The following is an 18152-nucleotide window of genomic DNA, read 5'->3' on the forward strand; positions in this document are numbered from 1 at the left end:
TAAATAAGATTGCCCCCCCCTTTAAAAGAACCCCCTAGAATAGAATAGAACAAAAAATTTGTCGTTTCTCGATATGCGCATTTTTTGAATTTTTGTGCATATCTTGCGCATATTTCGTAATTTTTTACTGCATTTATATGCGCATATTTCATCAAAATTGATCGCATATAATTCCGCTCCCTACGTATAATTTTATGTGAAATAAACTAAAATTAAGGATTAAAAACTGCATTTAATAAATTTAACAACTTTTCAGCGGTGGAGGTTAGCGACTACACTGGCAAATCTGTCTCTATCCAAAGCTGCGCTAAACAAAGATGTTGAGTCCAGGCCGGTCCAGTATCTGCTATTTTTAACCCTTTGATTGCTGATGACGTCTAAAGACGTCATACCATTACTACTGTCAGGTGCGCATGAAGGCTTCAGGCGTCATGTGCAGATATGCACAACATTGGTTTAGAGGTTAGTATTTGTTTGACTTTGACCGAAACGAGGTTTTCTTCTGTTGAGTACGTAGATAAAAATGTTTTTGTAAAGTCAGTTTAGATTCAGGTTATGGATGAAGCAATTGCAGGGACATCGCGATCAAAACACTGCAATGTAAATGCAGCGAGAAATATTGTTAGCACCCAAGTCTGGTTAGGCATATTTCGTCATCAATACAAGGGATAAGCCATCAAATCTGGCGCCTACCGCGACCTCGTTTTCGATCAATCTTCCCCTGGATGATCAGTTGCGCGAGGCTGTACTTTTCGTTTATCATTATAGCCATAAGTAGCTAAATTTTACAATTCTGACGATCTTCAGCAGTTTCCTATCAGTACCTATTCTCTTCAGGACATTTTAGTTGATGGTGTGGGTTGTATAACATATTTTAAAGATCCTTCTATAAAGCTAGGGTTCAAAAGTTTGTTAATCAGCATTATAGAATAGAATAGAATAGAATATCTTTATTCATCCAATTCGATCACAATGCGATATAGGACAAGTCATGTAAGTACATGAAACATAATCAACATACAAGTCATATAGGACAATTACATAAAATACAATCAACAAAATACAATTTAATAAAAACATAATAATTATGCAATATAGAGCGTTTCTTAACCCCGTCGTTCCTCATTCCCTGTAGTCTTTTATTAAGTCAAAGAAATCATTTAAGTTGTAAACGCATAATTGGATCAAACATGATTTTAATTTATTTTTAAACCTTTGAATATTACAGTAGAGCGTCGATTATCCGAACGTCGATCAACCGAACGACCGGTTATCCGAACTGCCGACTCCCGCGCCCCGCACTCAAGTACTGCGCAAGCGTTAGTAATTAACGCTTAAAATATCTTCAATTTTCTTCAATTGTGTATCCAAAGTATGTTGTTGCAAAGACTGCACTTTTTTGTTTAATTGCTATTTGTCATTATCAAGGTATAAACAAATATACAGTTATATAAATATGATTTTTATTCACTTGTGGATAAATATGTATGATAATCTCAATATAGTTCGATTATCCGAACAAATCGGTTTTCCGAACGCCCATGTCCCCCAATTAGTTCGGATAATCGACGCTCTACTGTATTTTCATTTCTCATATCAAGTGGCAAACAGTTGTATTATAAAACTTAGATCCTGCAAAATCAGGGCTAGATTCAAAAAGAGTTGTGGAATGTTTACACACGCTTGTCAACCTCCCGTGCCTTGTCGAGTAACTATGATAATCAGAGTTGAGGGTAAAATTTTGAAATTTAGAGTTAACTAGAATAATACACTTATATATATATATATATATATATATAAAGCATGGAAAGTCAGCAGTCTGTGTTCAATAAAATATTTACGACATGATTGTCTATTATCAATATTCAATATCAGTCTAAGAATTCCCTTTTGAATTATAAAAACTCTAGAAGAGTTCCTAGAGTTTCCCCACAAGAAAACATTTTAGGCCATATATGAGTAAACCAATGCATAGTACACACTTATCAATTGATTGGTATTAAACAGAGTTTTCAACTGGAGGATCGCATAGTAACCCTTATTCATATTTTTGCAGACTTTAGTAACATTTTCATCCCATGTTATATTACTTTCTAGAATGCTACCAAGAAATAATGTTTTATCACTAAAAGGTATTTCCTCAGAACTAACTGTGATCCTATAATCATGTGATGGCTTACTGCGCAAGTAAAACTGCATACATACAGTTTTCTTTGCATTTACCATTAGAGTTCCTTTATTATAGCGGCCAGAGCTCCGTTTCATACAATAGTATTGACCAATGACCATACATCATAGCAATGCCGAAAACGACATCTAAGATTGATATTGATCAAATTTTTATGATCAAACTATTTGTTGAACCAGCGGCCAATATATTTGTATTGCTCTACATATTCAAGCTATTGGTGGTTCACATGTATTGGAAGGGGTACTTCAATGTAGTAGACAATACGCTACTGTGAGAATTAAAAACGTTGGCACGAATGTATCGGCACCAAGGAAAATTTTTTTAATGAATAAAGAGTCATTCTTGCAAACGAATGTTTTTTTACTAGTTAGTTCCGGTATTTATTGGCAGACGTAATATTTGTCTTTGAATAATATTTAGAAACAACTTTGTAATATGGATAGAAAATTTGTTTTATGTTTGACTTTGAATAAATTATCTTCTAATAAAACCAATTTTTATTAAACGATTATGTTTTATCTATCAAATTTTGTTTCTAGTAGGTATTCATTTAAATTGCTTTTATACTGTTTTAAAGTATGTTCCATATCTATTTCGAGAGATACTAATGGGATTATAAAAATGGTAATATACGGATTTATCCAAAACAAAACGTAACGCAAAAAACTCAGGGTTTATCATTTTTATGGAAATTTTTAGCAATCCGGGAAATTTATACATCAATTTAAGCTAAGAGTGTTATTAAAGAAAAAGATAAATCGTTACTTTAGTTCAATCCCTAGGAATCTGTCGTATTTTGTATAATACTCGTAAAGTTAGCATCTACACATTTCGTAATAAAAATATCAAACACTTGTAATTTGAGCTTATTTAGACATGAAATCAATTAAAGACTCAACAATCTTATACATTTGAAAAAAGTTTCATGTTAGTACACTAGTTTTATAGAACGTACACAGAATTTTTTATGTTTGAAGGTTTAGATGGCCGCTTTTATGAAAAGTATTATTTATTATACCTTACATAAAATGTATTTTATTTTTCTTGTTTTTTTTGTTTATTATTTTTTAATTATTTCATGGGTATATCTATCTCATTACTGAATTATTTCTTTCTACTATTTTTTGTGCATCTAAAAATGACTACCTTGCTATTATATTGACATGTTATTTTAGCTATTAACACGTTAATCGCCCAAATGAAGTGAAAAATATCCCATCCCCAGGCCCAACTTAGTTTTTCTAGTAAATCATTAGGTTTTTACACTGGATATGATACTGGCTGTTATAAAGTGCTAGGTTAAAAAAATTCTCTAAAAACGTATGTTGAAAATGACGCCCTACTTCTGGGTTTCAGATCCTCTCACGAGCGAGCGCCGCGAAACCCGAAAATCGGTTTTTTTTTTTTTTAATTGGCTTTGGCATGAACCAATTAGCCAGACTTATTTTTTATTTATGAAATATAAAGGGAGCATTTTTTTTGATCCAATATAACGAAAATCGGTTGTTATTTGTTTCTAATTCTAACAAGTCTGTGTGTGCTAAAATTGCAGATGTTTTATTTAGTCTACAATCCATTTCTTGAAACTTGTCGGTACTTTAAAGAAAAGTAGAAAAAACAATCCAAAGATGTAGAGGCCCAAAAATTAAATAAATGACACCTTTACGCAAAGGAAAGTAATACAGAAGTAAGTGTCTTAAAATGGCAGATTAATTTTGATATTGTTTGCCTAAGCACTATTCATACTGACACAACCACTAAATATACAAGAAGAGGAACAGACCTATAAAATCCATCTCTTATCGTTGACTATATTATTCGTGTAAGTCATTCATAGATCTATCCGATCAGTTGAAATCATATTCTTCCCCTTTGCGTACAGGGATTAAGTGGTATAGAGAACTTACATTTGAAATATTACTTGGCTGAGCAGTAGTAAACGCTTTTATATTATACAAAACGGTGACAAATGCTAAAATTTCAATAACGGATTTTAGACAGAGCATTGCCCTAAGTATGTTACAAATCGATGAAGTAGATGTCCGGAAAGTGCTGGAAAATGATAACAGAAAGCATATTTCACATGAAGTTGCTTTAAAAGATCGTCGAAAATGTGTAGAATGTTACGCGAAAATAAGCGCTGAAGATGGCAGAAAAACCGTTCAGAAGAAAGGACCCAAATCAAAATTTTCATATGATGCATGTAATAAGTTTAATTGTTTGTTATGTTTTTTTGATGTTCACCATTATTCTGTATAATTAATAGAAACTGTTTGCATTATTTAATTAAAATTAAAATATTTTTTCATAAATCCCTATAACTTTTTTGAAAAATTTTTAATCATAGTAAACACATAAAAGGTGCCGAGCTCATTCACTAGTATTGCCTGCCAGGCCCTTCTGTAAACACTTTCATATAGATAAATGTGTTTCGAAGCACTGCAGTTGGGTTACAGGCTTTGATGTTAACGCTAGTAGTGAAGGTTGCCCTACGGGTGTCGGGGCGTATACGACCACAGCATCTGAAACCCAAATGTCGGGTGTCATGGCGATTAACGTCTTAATATATAAACAGGCAGTAAAAAAAGGTAATCTACTTACATGTTTGAAATTAAGGCTACGTACCTGAAACAAAAAAGAAAATTATGTTATCTGCAACAATTTCAATGTGGGATAAACCGCAGGACCACTAAATGTAAGGAAACACGAACATTAACTCATTAGCGCCCAGCGTTACCATATGGTAACATAGAACACATGATTTTTAAAAATTCTATGCCCATGGAATTAGTCAGCCACATATTTTGAGAACTATCGTTTCTAGGAATACTTCAGGCACCCATAAAACGTAAGGATTCGTATTTTAGCCTTTTCTCAACCGTCGAGAGATAATCATATGACAGTGTGGTTTAAATTTATAGAAAAAGATGGACGTCCGTTTTGCGTAAGCAATTTTTGATAGTCTTCTAATAACTATATTTGCATATTAAAAAAAAAACTAAGTTTATTATACCCCAACTTATTATAAATTGTTGTATTTTATCAACAATTAAATGTAGCGAATTCGGTAGGAATAGTCAAAGTACGCCGTTACCATATGGTTGCGGTGGGCGCTTACGGAGTCCTAATCTTATTTTTTTCAGTCGTGGATTTATGTTAGCAGAAGCGATAGTGTTACTGGTGCGATGGAAAGATAACTCTGTTGTTACAATAGCATCTACGAGTTATGGTGGTTGAGCATTGGGCACGGTAAAAAGATTTTCTCATGAAGAAGGCCACATTCAAGTAAGTCGGCCTCACTATATTGCTGAACACAACAAAATATGGTGGGTACCGACTGGATGGATCAAGGTTTTTCAACCTACCGAGTAGCAATTTGCAGTAAAAAATGGTACTGGCAAATTGTAACATGGTTGTTGGATGTTGCAGTCCATAATTCATGGTATTTATATAAAAAAAAATATATCCTTGCTATCGTTTAGGAGAGAATTGGCCCAAGTTCTTCTCGCAAGATATGGAAGTCGTCCCTTATATACAGGAAGACCTAGTCTACATAGACAGAACTTGCCAGATCTTCGTTTTGATCGCTTCGACTATTTGTTACATCAAGCAGTAGAAGGCGATGTGCTGGAGACAAATGTACAAAATCTGGATGAACAATGTGTAAAAAATGCAACCTTGGTTTGTGTGTTAATTGTTTTATAGGATACCACACCAGACGATGAAAATATTCTCAAATAAATATTTAAAAAAAAAATTAAAAAATTTGGTTTCAACGATCCTAAAAATTCCTTAAGCGCCCAGCGTTACCATATGGTAACACCATATAATTTTTTTTTTAAAAAGACAGGAAACCGAAAAACTTGTTTTTTGGATTAAATTATCAACATTTTCATTAAATTAACCCTAAAAGTAAAGATTTTTAAATAAAAAAAACTTGGGCGTTAATGGGTTAAACATACCAAAAGCACAGAATTCGACAAATCACATATATACGAACACATGCCTAGGATAATCAGCACAGAGTACAATGGAAATTGTAATTTTCATCACAATCAATGATGGCTTAGTCCCATATAAGCATAATATTGAACTTCCATATTAGAATAGTAGGAGTGAACTTAAAAGACATATTTACTTCCAATAATTCCACTAGAAAAATCACCAGATTCATCTTCTTCTTGGGAATATTAGCTAAAAACTTCTATAGCCCGTCTCACCTTGACGTTACAGTATAAGGAACATAGGCAATGCCATCCTTATGAGATTTTAGCGCGGTGATGTCGATTTTATCAAAAAGAATTTGTAATCGAACATTAGAGAGAATAAATTAAAACCGTTTTAGAAAGGCAATAAAAAATTTTAGGATTTATATGCGTTTAAGTTTATTTGGTATACTATAGTTATTACGCGTATGAATCCTAAAATTTTGGATTGTCTTTCTAAAACAGCTTTAATTTAATCTCTCTAATGTTCGATTACAAATTATTTTTGATAAAATCGACATCACCGCGCTAAAAACTCTCGTAAGGACTGTATTGCCTATATTCCTATGTTATGTAAAGTCAAGGTGGGACGGACTATGGAAACAAATAATGTTTTTTATATGTTATAGTCAAAGCCCGAATTTCAGGCACTCCTAGGTTTGACTAGGCAATCCTCAGGTCTGTCTGACGGTCTTAGTCAAGGCCTGAAATAAATTACAGTTTTGACTTTTGACGAGTCAAACCTAGGAGAGACTACGTTGGTCAGGCAAAGGTCGAAATTTAATTTTATGAAATCGGGGTTTGACTAGTCAAATCCCGGTCAGCTATTAAAATGTCGTAATTTGTTAGATTAGGTTTAATAGAACGTCATTTTTTAATTGAAGTTTATTATTTTTATATTGTCGTAATTAAAATAAAAAAATAGTGTTTATTCTCGCATGTTGAGGCATTATGATATTTAGAGTTGCACAATACGTTAGACCTTTTACACTTACATGGTTTTGAAGAGCACTTCTTATTGCAGTGGTATTTTATAAATCCTTGTCCTTTAAATTTAGCATATTTTGTACTAATTTCTCTTAGAGACAACTTAACGTCTGGAACATCTTCGAAATTAGGAAAATTCTCTTTGCAGTCTCTTATTTGATTTCTTGAAAAAGGTGTGTTTATTGTTCCGTATTTCGTAGCAACTCTATATAAACCGTCAACTATTGTTTTATCTTGTATGATATCCAAAATATTTCGAGCATCTCCTTGGCACGTGTTGGAGCATGCACAGACAGAAAAAATTAAAATAAATAAAGGAAATGCGATTGAAAATCTTCATGTCCAAGTTAATGCTATGAAACAATTAAGTGAAAAAAAATATCCTCCAATTTCGATCGAAAAAACTGTAACAATACCTATCCCCAGCTTTGATGGAGCCAAAGAGGATGCTCGAAATATTTAGAGTAGTATACAAGATAGAACAATTGACGGTCTATATAGAGTTGGTATGAACTACGGAACAATAAACACACTTTTTTCACAAAATCAAATAAGAGAATGCAAAGAGAAATTTCTCCTAATTTCGAAGATATTCCAGACGTTAAGCTGTCTCTGTCTCTAAGAGAAATTAGTACAAAAGATTCTAAATTTCGACGACTTATAGAAGGATTTATAAAATGCTACTGCAATAAGAAATGATCTTTCAAATTACGTTAAGAGTAAAAGGTTTAACGCATTTTGCAACTCTAAATGCCATAATGCCTCAAACTCAGCATGTTAGAATAAACACTATTTTTTAATTTTAATTACGATAAAATAATAAACACTAAAATTAAAAAATGACGTTTTATTAAACCTATTTAAACAAATTACTACATTTTAATAGCTGATCGGGGTTTGACTAGTCAAATCCCGATTTCAAAAAAATTAAATTTCGACCTTTGCCTGACCAACTTAGTCTCTCCTAGGTTTGACTAGTCAAAGGCCGAAACTGTAATTTATTTCGGGCTTTGACTAAGACCGTCAGTCAGACCTGAGGATTGCCTAGTCAAACCTAGGTGTGCCTGAAATTCGGGCATTGACTAAAACATATACATAAATGCAGAATAAAAATCTAAAAATTAAAGGAATAACGCAGAAAACACAAAAAACGCCGATATAACTGAATTAACCTATAAATTTTAAAAGCCAATAATTTCAAAACTTCATAAATATCAATAATGTCAAAATGTCATAATTTGGCGGAGTAAACTTGCCTGCGGGTTAGCCCAGGGCCCAGTAAATGAACGGGAAATTCGGCGATACCGTGTAATTTTCAGGGGCAACTCCGAATTACATGAAAATTTGGATTTAGGTTCTACTTACCCTCCACTTCAAAGTTGAAATTGTGCCGTTGGTTGCTTTTGCTTGGGGGGTGACAGCCACCCCTTCTCTGGGGTGAAAAGACATACGTTCAAGATAAGACCGGAAATGGATAAATTGACTGATTTTAAGCAACTTTTGTTCTATGGAGTTTTTTAAGTAAGTCAATACTTTTTGAGTTATTTGCCATTGAAAATGTTGATTTTTGTACAAAAAAAGCTACTTTCTCAGACGGTTTTTCGCAAGTAACTCAAAAAGTAAATATTTTATCGAAAAAAATATCCTTAGCAAAAGTGTAGCTTATAAAAAACCCAAAAAAATGGTGTATCACTAAAGTCTATCAATCAAATAAAAACAAAGTTGTAGCTCGTGAAAAATACGTTCTTATTCGTCTAATTCCAAATCGAATATTTCAAGGTGAAATCACCGAAAAATTAAGCACTTTTCGGGAAAAACCCGTTTAAACTTTTTTAAAGTGTTTATAAAAAGCTTTGTTTTAATTTTTAACAAAAGTTTTGGCATTAAAAATAAGCGAGTTACGCTCAAAATTAAGTTGGCCCTCTTTTTTTTTGTAAAAAATAATGAAAATCTCGCCGTGTTTAGCTCCCCAAATGAAATTAATCGCTACCGCTTTACAAACAATTTACTTACCTATCTATTTTTTATATGAGCTGTCACTCTCACCGGTTTAAAGTGTTTATTTTTAAAAGGGTTATAATTGAGAAACCTTGAATGGGTCACTAATCACGAATGTATGCAAATTTTGAACAGCCATATCTTAACCAATTTTTGTCTTACGGGGAAACAAAATGAAACTAGCCTATTTTTAATAGCAAAACCTACATTTTTTTACTCATTAAGATTTTTCTTATCACTAATACCTTTTAAGTTTTTTGAAAAAATAAAATTTTTCAAAAATTTTTAGAAATTTTTTTTTAATATAAATCCAAATGTTTTTAAAAATAAGCACTTTAAACCAATCAACCTTACAGATCATATAAACAATACACATACAGTTAAAATAGATGGTAAAGCCAAACGATTAATTTTATTTAGGGTGCTAAATAGAGGGAGGTTTTCACGATTTTTTTTACCAAAAAAAAGGGGCCAACTTTTTTTCAGTGTAACTCGTTTATTTTTGATGCTGTAAACTTTTCTACAAAACAAATAATAAGCTTATTTTCGATACTTTAAAACTGTTGATAAGGTTTCCCCGAAAAACGCTTCTTTCTTCGGTGATTTCGCGTTGAACTATTCGATTTGGAATTAGACGAAATTCATGAGCTACAACTTTGCTTCTACTCAATTTGTAGACTTTCCTAGTAGACCACTTTTTCGTTTTTTTATAGGCTACACTTTTGCTAAAAATATTGTTTTCGATAAAATATTTTCTTTTTGAGTAACTTGGGAAAAACGGTCTGAAAACTTAGTTTTTTGTCGAAAAATCAACATTTTCAATCGCGAATAACTCGAAAAGTATTGACTTACGTAAAAAACTTTATATAACAAAAGGTGCTTAAAATAAGTCAATTTATTCCTTTCCGGCCTTATTTTAAACACGCGTTTTTCACCCCCGAGAAGAGGTACATGTCACCCCCCAAGTAAAAGCAACCAACGGTACAAATTCAACTTTGAAGTGGAGGGTAAGTAGAACCTAAATCCAAATTTTCATGCAATTCGGAGTTGCCCCTGGAAATTACACTCCAAAACGGACATTTATTGGGCTAGGTGGACCAATTATAAACAAGCAGTACGCCTCGGTAAATTTGAATTACTCCTCCTAGTTTAAAAACGAGGAAAATAATTAATTATTTATTCTTTGCCAGAGTTTTCTAGTAAAAATATTATTCCACACATTCCTAGGAATCTGATCTTATCTTAGCACCCTCAACGTATTTGCGTTTTTCTTTTTTCTGGAATATTACGTAATGGTAGGGGAGCCCAAGAGGGAATTTTTGCAGTTACTCGAGCGCGTCAGATTATCATATGGAGAGAAATCTGGTACCCTGCAAATGTACCTCTACCATATATTGGCTCTTAACACAGGGAAGTTCGTTAAGGGGGGCCTGAAAAAAAATATATCCTTAAAAATACTCGAAATTGTCAGATTAAGATAAGGTAAGTTAAGTAGATGCAAATGAGGGTATATTTCAAATATCTGACGATTTGAGCGGAGCGTAAGGAAATGGCTGAGTGAAAAATTTCCCAAAAAAAAAGCAAATCTTTCGCGAAATGAACGTCAGATCGAAAAACGAAAAAATAAGTCTTCGATATTTTTCAAAAATAAATCGAATGGAACTAAATGTGACCCCCAAGGTGAGGAGGGGGGGGGGTAAATTTAAAACTTTAAATACACACCCCGCTTTATTTCGCAAAATGAACATCAGATCGAAAAACTGCAAAATACACTTTCAAAATGTTTTTGAAAAATCTATCGAATGGTACCAAACACGACCCCCCACGGAAGTGGGGTGGGGTTTACTTTAAAATGTTAAATGGGACCCCCAAATTTTTATTGCAGATTTGGATTCTTTACGTAAAAATAAGCAACTTTTATTCGAGAAATTTTTTCGAATTATGGATAGATGGCGCTATAATCGGAAAAAACGATTGTTGGAAATGGAAATTAAATTATAAAATGGAAAGTCCCTACTTAAATGGAAAATTTTACTTAACTTTTTTTGGTTTTAGGACCTAATAATCACAACCCAATAGATCCTCATAACGCTCGAGTGACTGCAAATTTAGCATACTTTGCGCCCCTACCATAATATTGGGAAACAAAAAAGTTTTATAGTTTCACCCTGTCTCCTTCAAAATCACTGTTTCTCCTCTTAAACTCCTACTTGAAAGTCTCAAGTGGTCTTTTGTTTAGAAGTTCATGGCTGTCGGAAGGAAAGGGACGGAAAGCTAATCGATTTCACTTTATAGTTCCACTTATGATATTTCATCTAAGAACAAAGGATCTATTGCTTGAAATCTGCCGACGGAAATGGGATGATGCTGATAGTGGTATCATTTTATATGATTTTTCGTTTGTCTCTCTTATGATATTTCGTTTCGAAGATTATTAAAGGCTATTCTAGTGGTTTTTAGATAAATTTATAAATGTATAAAATAAAGGAAATGACTCTTAGTCCAGGAACCGAAGCTTTTCAGCTCGAAATTTTTACAGAATGGTTAGATTTGCTTGAAAATTTGAAAATAAGTAGTGGATAGTCTAAGGATCAAAATCTATATGATGCTGAAAGGCGCTTTTACCATGGGGGTGGTTGCCACCCCATCTCGGTGGTGGAAATATTTTATTATATTTTGACCACAAAAGTGGATAAAAACATTAATTTTAAGCATAAAATGTTCTATACTCTTTTTTGATAAGATTAATATTTTTCAATTTATTCGCTATCGAAAGTGTTAGTTTTATATCGAAAAAATCAATGTTTTTCGATATTATACTCATTTACGATTCACTCAATTTTTGCCATAAAAAAAACTTTTTCAAACCAAGTTCTTGGGATTTAAATAACCTACAATTTCATATTTAAATATTTTTTCGTATCTCTGATGTTTCTATTCTGAAGGGAATGGCATTTTTACCAAACTACAAAAATTCGTTATTCGCTTTTAACGCCAGTTTTGTTAAAAATAATCACTCTAAGCCATTTAAACTTCTGGAATCTATTACTAATACGTAAGTAAAGAAGTATGAATAATGCCAATGACTAAAAACGCCGCTAACTTACATTATTAAGCTTTCAATTGTATTTATTATTTTTTTTTTCAAAAAAATATATTAATTTCTTAACCGTAACTTTTTCATTTTTTATCCTAGAAAGCTTGGTAAAAGATAATTTTGTAGGTCTCTACAAGAACTATAAGGCTATTAATATTAAATCTTTTTAAAATTCTAAGGCGCAGAAAGAGGTGACTGTAAAACGGTTGGTAAAGGTGGTTTTTGCATGTTATTGCAAGTTTTAATTTTCAATAGCTCACTCAGTTTTTGCCACAGAAAAAAATGTTTGCTAACCCCGTTCTTCAGAATTAAATAAGCTACAATTTTAAATTTACATATTTTTTCGTATCTCTGATGCTAATCATTCTATTCTGAAGAAAAGGCATTTTTTACCAAACTAGAAAAATTCATGATTCGCTTTTAGCTCCATTTTTTTGAAAACTAATGATTCTAGGCCGCTAAAACCTCTGGAACCTATTAATAATACATAAACCACATAAGGTAAATGACTAATTGTAATTAGGGTGGTAAGTAGGGGGAAGTTTCCGATCACTTTTTTGCTGAAAAAAAAAATAGGGACTGATATTCTTTTCATAATAAGTCACTTAATTTTTGAGCTAGTGACTTTTTTTATTTCTGTAGATAGATATTTTTAAATACTTTAAATTAGTTTAAACAAATTATCCTCGAAAAATCACAGTTTTCCCGTCTTTTTGAGTTTGAAACTACAATATTTAGCATTTGACGAAAAAGACCTAACATATAATAAAATATAGCTCGATTACTATTGGTCTTAAAGAAAATAAAAAACTATTTTGTTTATTTTTTCAAAAGTTACATTTTTGTTAGGGAAAGTTGTTTTGATAAAACGAAAAGTTTTTGAGTTATTAGCAGAAAACTGATTAAAAACATTGATTTTTTCGATATAAAACTAACAATTTCGATAGTGAAAAAATCTAAAACTATTAATTTTATCAAAAAAATGTATTGAACGTTTTTTGCTTAGAATTAATTTATTTATCAACTTTTGCGGTCAAAAAAAATTTTCCACCTCCGAGATGGGGTGGCAACCACCCCCCATGGTAAAAGCGCCTTTCGGCCTCATATTGATTTTGATCCTTAGACTATCTACTACTTATTCTCAAATTTTTAAGCAAATCGATTTATTCTGTAAAAATTTAAGCAAATCTGATAGATAGACCACCTATCGACTTTTTGCACTGTATTTCCTGTCTACCCTTATGTCTATGAATACATTTCCATTTAAGAAAAACTGTCACTTTTGACAATAATTCATAATAAATTGCAATCGTAACTTCAAATTTAAACTAATCGATATATTTTGGCAGCAAATTATTTCTTGCCATGTGACATATTAATTACATTATTATTTAATTTGTAGAAATTTGAGAAAAATTACGTTATACAATTTTAGTAATAATTTATTAAGGTACTCTTTTTCAATCAAGCAAAGCATTATAGCAAGAAAAATGATATTCAATAGAACTTTCACAATTATCTGGCAACTGAACCTCATTGAATTGATGACCAAGTATTTTACTAACTTTGTAAAATGTTCGAAAATAACTCAAAAATGTTCCGTTGAATCGTTTCACTTTTGATTTGGCGACTTAAAATTTACACTGTTAACACTCAAAAATAGACACAAAAACACTCCATAGTTAGTATAAATTTTAATTTCCAACACACGTGCAAAGAGAAACTCAGAGACTATGTACTTTCAAATACTACTTTGTATAGCACAAAGTGTCACACTGACAAATGCAGCCTTCTAATACATACTTCTAAGCATAATGTGTCATATTTACGTCTATTCTTATAAGCACCGAAGTTTTAGATTCTTCACATTTTTCAATGTCGTTTACAGGGTTAAGATTTGAGTATGGAAAAAAATGTATACAACGTTTTTTGTAGGAAATTTTCCGTACTTTCTGATGCGCGTAATTAGAAAACCTTAAGAGATTTATTTCACATGTTCTTTGACATTTTTTATTGTCATTTTGAGAATATCTAGAACAAACTCCACCCAAAAAAATTATTGTTTTGCAATATATACATGCATTGATATTTACCTCACTGTTTTTGTAGTGTGCATGTATATATATGCACATGCAAATATGTGAATATAAATAATAATATACAACTAAAATAGCTTTATCAATATGTGACTAAGTCATTCTGAAAAAATGTTTTTTATTTATTTCCTTCGATTTGCCCAAACTTTTTGTCCGACATATAACTTTTTGCGTTACAAAATATAATTTGTACATAAACAAATCAAAATTAGCTTGCTATTTATCACCAATATTTTTGTCTATATCTTACATGTTTATAATGTCCGACTAGGAAAATTTCCCATTCATTTTGTCCGACAGAACTTCCAATTGCTTTTTTAACCTTTCATTAAACTCTTATGCAAAAATCAGACTGCTATTCATCGCCAACATAGTTTCTGTGATGTGACATGTTCTACGTGTCGGACTCGTTAAAATGCCCAACCTTTTTGTGGAACAAACATTTTTTCATATATTATATAAAGTTGGCTATTGAATAAACTTAAAAACAACTTGCTATTTTTCACCATCATAAACTTGTCAGGACGACACGTTTATCATGCTCCACAATTAAAACTTCCCCTGTTTCAGTGTTCCCGTGCATCAATGTTTGTCCGACTAGACACCGTTAAGCTATTAACAAATTTTCAGCTTGCTATTAATCAACTTTTTTTTTCTTACGCGGGATCCAGGTCTATATTTATAAGGAGTTATGATTGAGACCTCCGATTTAATATTGTATATATATTTTAAGAGTATCTGACGTTCGTGTGCCATTGTATTCGCTTATGGGATTTACGTATTTAAATGGAATATGTTTGTATATATTTATAAGAGTATATATTTTATAAAAGACGGCTTGATAAATAATTCGCTACGTAACCCAAATACCGTGGTATTAAAGGTAATATTTTTTCCTTTAAGTTGGCAGCACACTCCATGTAAAATTTAAAGTAATCTCGCAGAAATTGACCAAGGTTAGCAGATATTCTGTAGGTTGTCTCGTAACTATATACCGATCAAATGTTCGCTTTTTATAGGCGGAAATACGTCATCCGTACGGCAAATTTAAAATTGTCATAAGTTTCAATGCTAATAAAAGGTTCGAAAACTTGGGTTTTGCCATATATTTTGGGATTTTCTTGGGTATAGGTATAGTAAGTGGTTCTTATATTGGTAATTATATCAATTTTCCCTTAAAAATCAATAGTCTACTGACAAAAAAACTAGAATTGATTTAACACTTACTATGTGTGTTTTAAAGAGAGAAAAAAATAAAAAAAAATAGAAGAAAAAGTTTAAAAGCAAAAATACTAATATGTAGGTGCTTACCTAGGATGTTTTTTGTGGAATGTGTAGCATTTTTATCATTTCTAGTGGTATGAAACAACAAAAAAACTAATAATACAAATAATTTATTATTAGGTAAAAATACAAAAAACACATAAAATCACATTAACATAACCATACACGAGAAAGTGTTTGCTACATATTTTTTTATGTTTAGTGATCCATTTATCGTTATGGCAGCATTTCATTACCCATTGTTTGATTATGTTGAAGTATTTGGGTAATGTAAAAAACATCATTTTTTTTCCATATAGATCAGGAATTATGGAGTTACTTTTACATATACATATTGTATATATTATTGTATATATTCTATATATTGTAGCTATGCTATAAATGTTACCGCCACTCATCTAAAAAATATTTTATTATTATAACATACAAAACTACATTATAATTATTGTTAAACTAACCTTTATATCACGGCTACGAAAACTCACCTCACAAGTCATTATTGTACCTAAATAAGTATTTATAGTAACATTGTCCTTATACAGGGTGAGGCAAATAAAGGGCCTATTAGAAATATCTCGAGAACTAAAAGGCAACAGAATTATGAAAATTGGAATAAAGTGGTTTTGAAGGATGATCTATTAAATGAAAATATTTTCATCTCTTTGCAACTTCCGGTTATACCGGAAGTTGCTTATAACTTCGTTTTTTTTAAATCGGACACCCTGTATATTTTTACATTTTTGAATTCTCTTCGATGTCTTCTTTCTTAAAATATGAGATTTTGTAATATTATACAGGGTATTTTAAAAGATAATTAAGTTTCTTTATTAATTTCGTAGCAAAATTAATACCCTGTAGAATTGTAGTAGTTTGACATCTAAAACTCTACTTACGTTCAAACAATTTTTAATATACTCTACTATTGTCAAGAATCATTAGTATAGCTAAATTTTTAATTTTAGTATACAGGGTTGGTCGAAACTCGGAATGAGTATTTTCTGAGTTTTCTTAAATGGAACACCCTCTATTTTAGTATTGCAATGAAATGATATTTTATGATACTTTTTTATTTCTTAAGCATTCCCTATACATAACTGCTTTAATTTGTGCTTAATTGTTAATCACGCCAACAATCTTAACTACGTAGGTATTTTGATAGCTAAATCATTATTGGTAATTTTAAGGACCAGTCTGGATTAATATGTATTTATTTCTGAAAAATTATTTGGGGTTGAGTATTTTCACGGCCAACCTAATAAAATTTTACGTATTTCCTTTTGCAATTAATGTTTAGTTTGAATCACCAATAACTCACAAATTAAAGCAGTTACGTATAGCGAATGCTTAAGAAATAAAAAAGTACCATAAAATATTAATTCATTACGATACAAAAATACAGGGTGTTCCATTTAAGAAAGCTCAGAAAATACTCATTCCGAGTTTCGACCAACCCTGTATACTAAAATTAAAAATTTAGCTTTACTAACGATTCTTAACAATAGTAGAGTATATTAAAAATCGTTTGAACGTAAGTAGAGTTTTATATGTCAAACTACTACAATTCTTACAGGGTGTGAATATTGCTACGAAATTAATAAAAACACGTAATTATCGTTTAAAATACCCTGTAAAATATTACAAAACTTCATATTTTAAGAAAGAAGACATCGAAGAAAATGTAAAAATATATAGGGTGTCCCATTGAAAAAAACGAAGTTATAAGCAACTTCCGGTATAACCGAAAGTTGCAAAGAGATGAAAAAATTTTCATTTAATAGATCATCCTTCAAAACCCCTTCACTCCAATTTTTATGATTCTGTTGCCTTTAGTTCTCGAGATATTTCTAATAGGCCAGTTATCTGCCTCACCCTATATAGTTAAAAACTCAACAAATATTAAACAAATAAACGATATTATAATAAATTTCCACAAAAATATACGGAAATACAACCACAAACAACTATCAAATTTGACTTTGTCGTACGAGTGACGTAGGCAGTCCTGTCCCCCTCGCTTCCGCCCACAGAGTCACGAGACAACTTACCCCCTATCTATGAACCTTGGAAATTGACTCGAGAAGGTCGTTTAAAACAATTGGTTGTATTTTGGAAATTAAAAAAAGGCTTAAAACCAAACTATTTTTAAAATGCATGATGATTAATCATTAGAGCGGCAAAGGAAATTTCGATGACTAAACTTTGAACCGAAGCTATAAACCTATTATAAACTCGGCTACAGCTTCAATCTCAAAAAGAAAATTACCGAAATTGGTAGGATCTTCAACAAATAACATGCCACTGATATCAACATGAACTATTTTCCACAATTGGAAGACCATTTGAATGGCCTAAGTATTTTTAAGGCTGTGGTTGTACACGCTATCAAACTATTAATTTCAACAAGCCCCAGGGCCAAGGTAATATGACCTGTATGCGCGCCAATGGAGAATATAAAATTCTTAATTGCATGTCCAAAAATGCGAAATAACTATCTCTTAAAACCTACCAAATTT

The sequence above is a fragment of the Diabrotica virgifera genome, chromosome 6, assembly GCF_917563875.1.
Source record: "Diabrotica virgifera virgifera chromosome 6, PGI_DIABVI_V3a".
NCBI classification, from domain to species: domain Eukaryota; kingdom Metazoa; phylum Arthropoda; class Insecta; order Coleoptera; family Chrysomelidae; genus Diabrotica; species Diabrotica virgifera.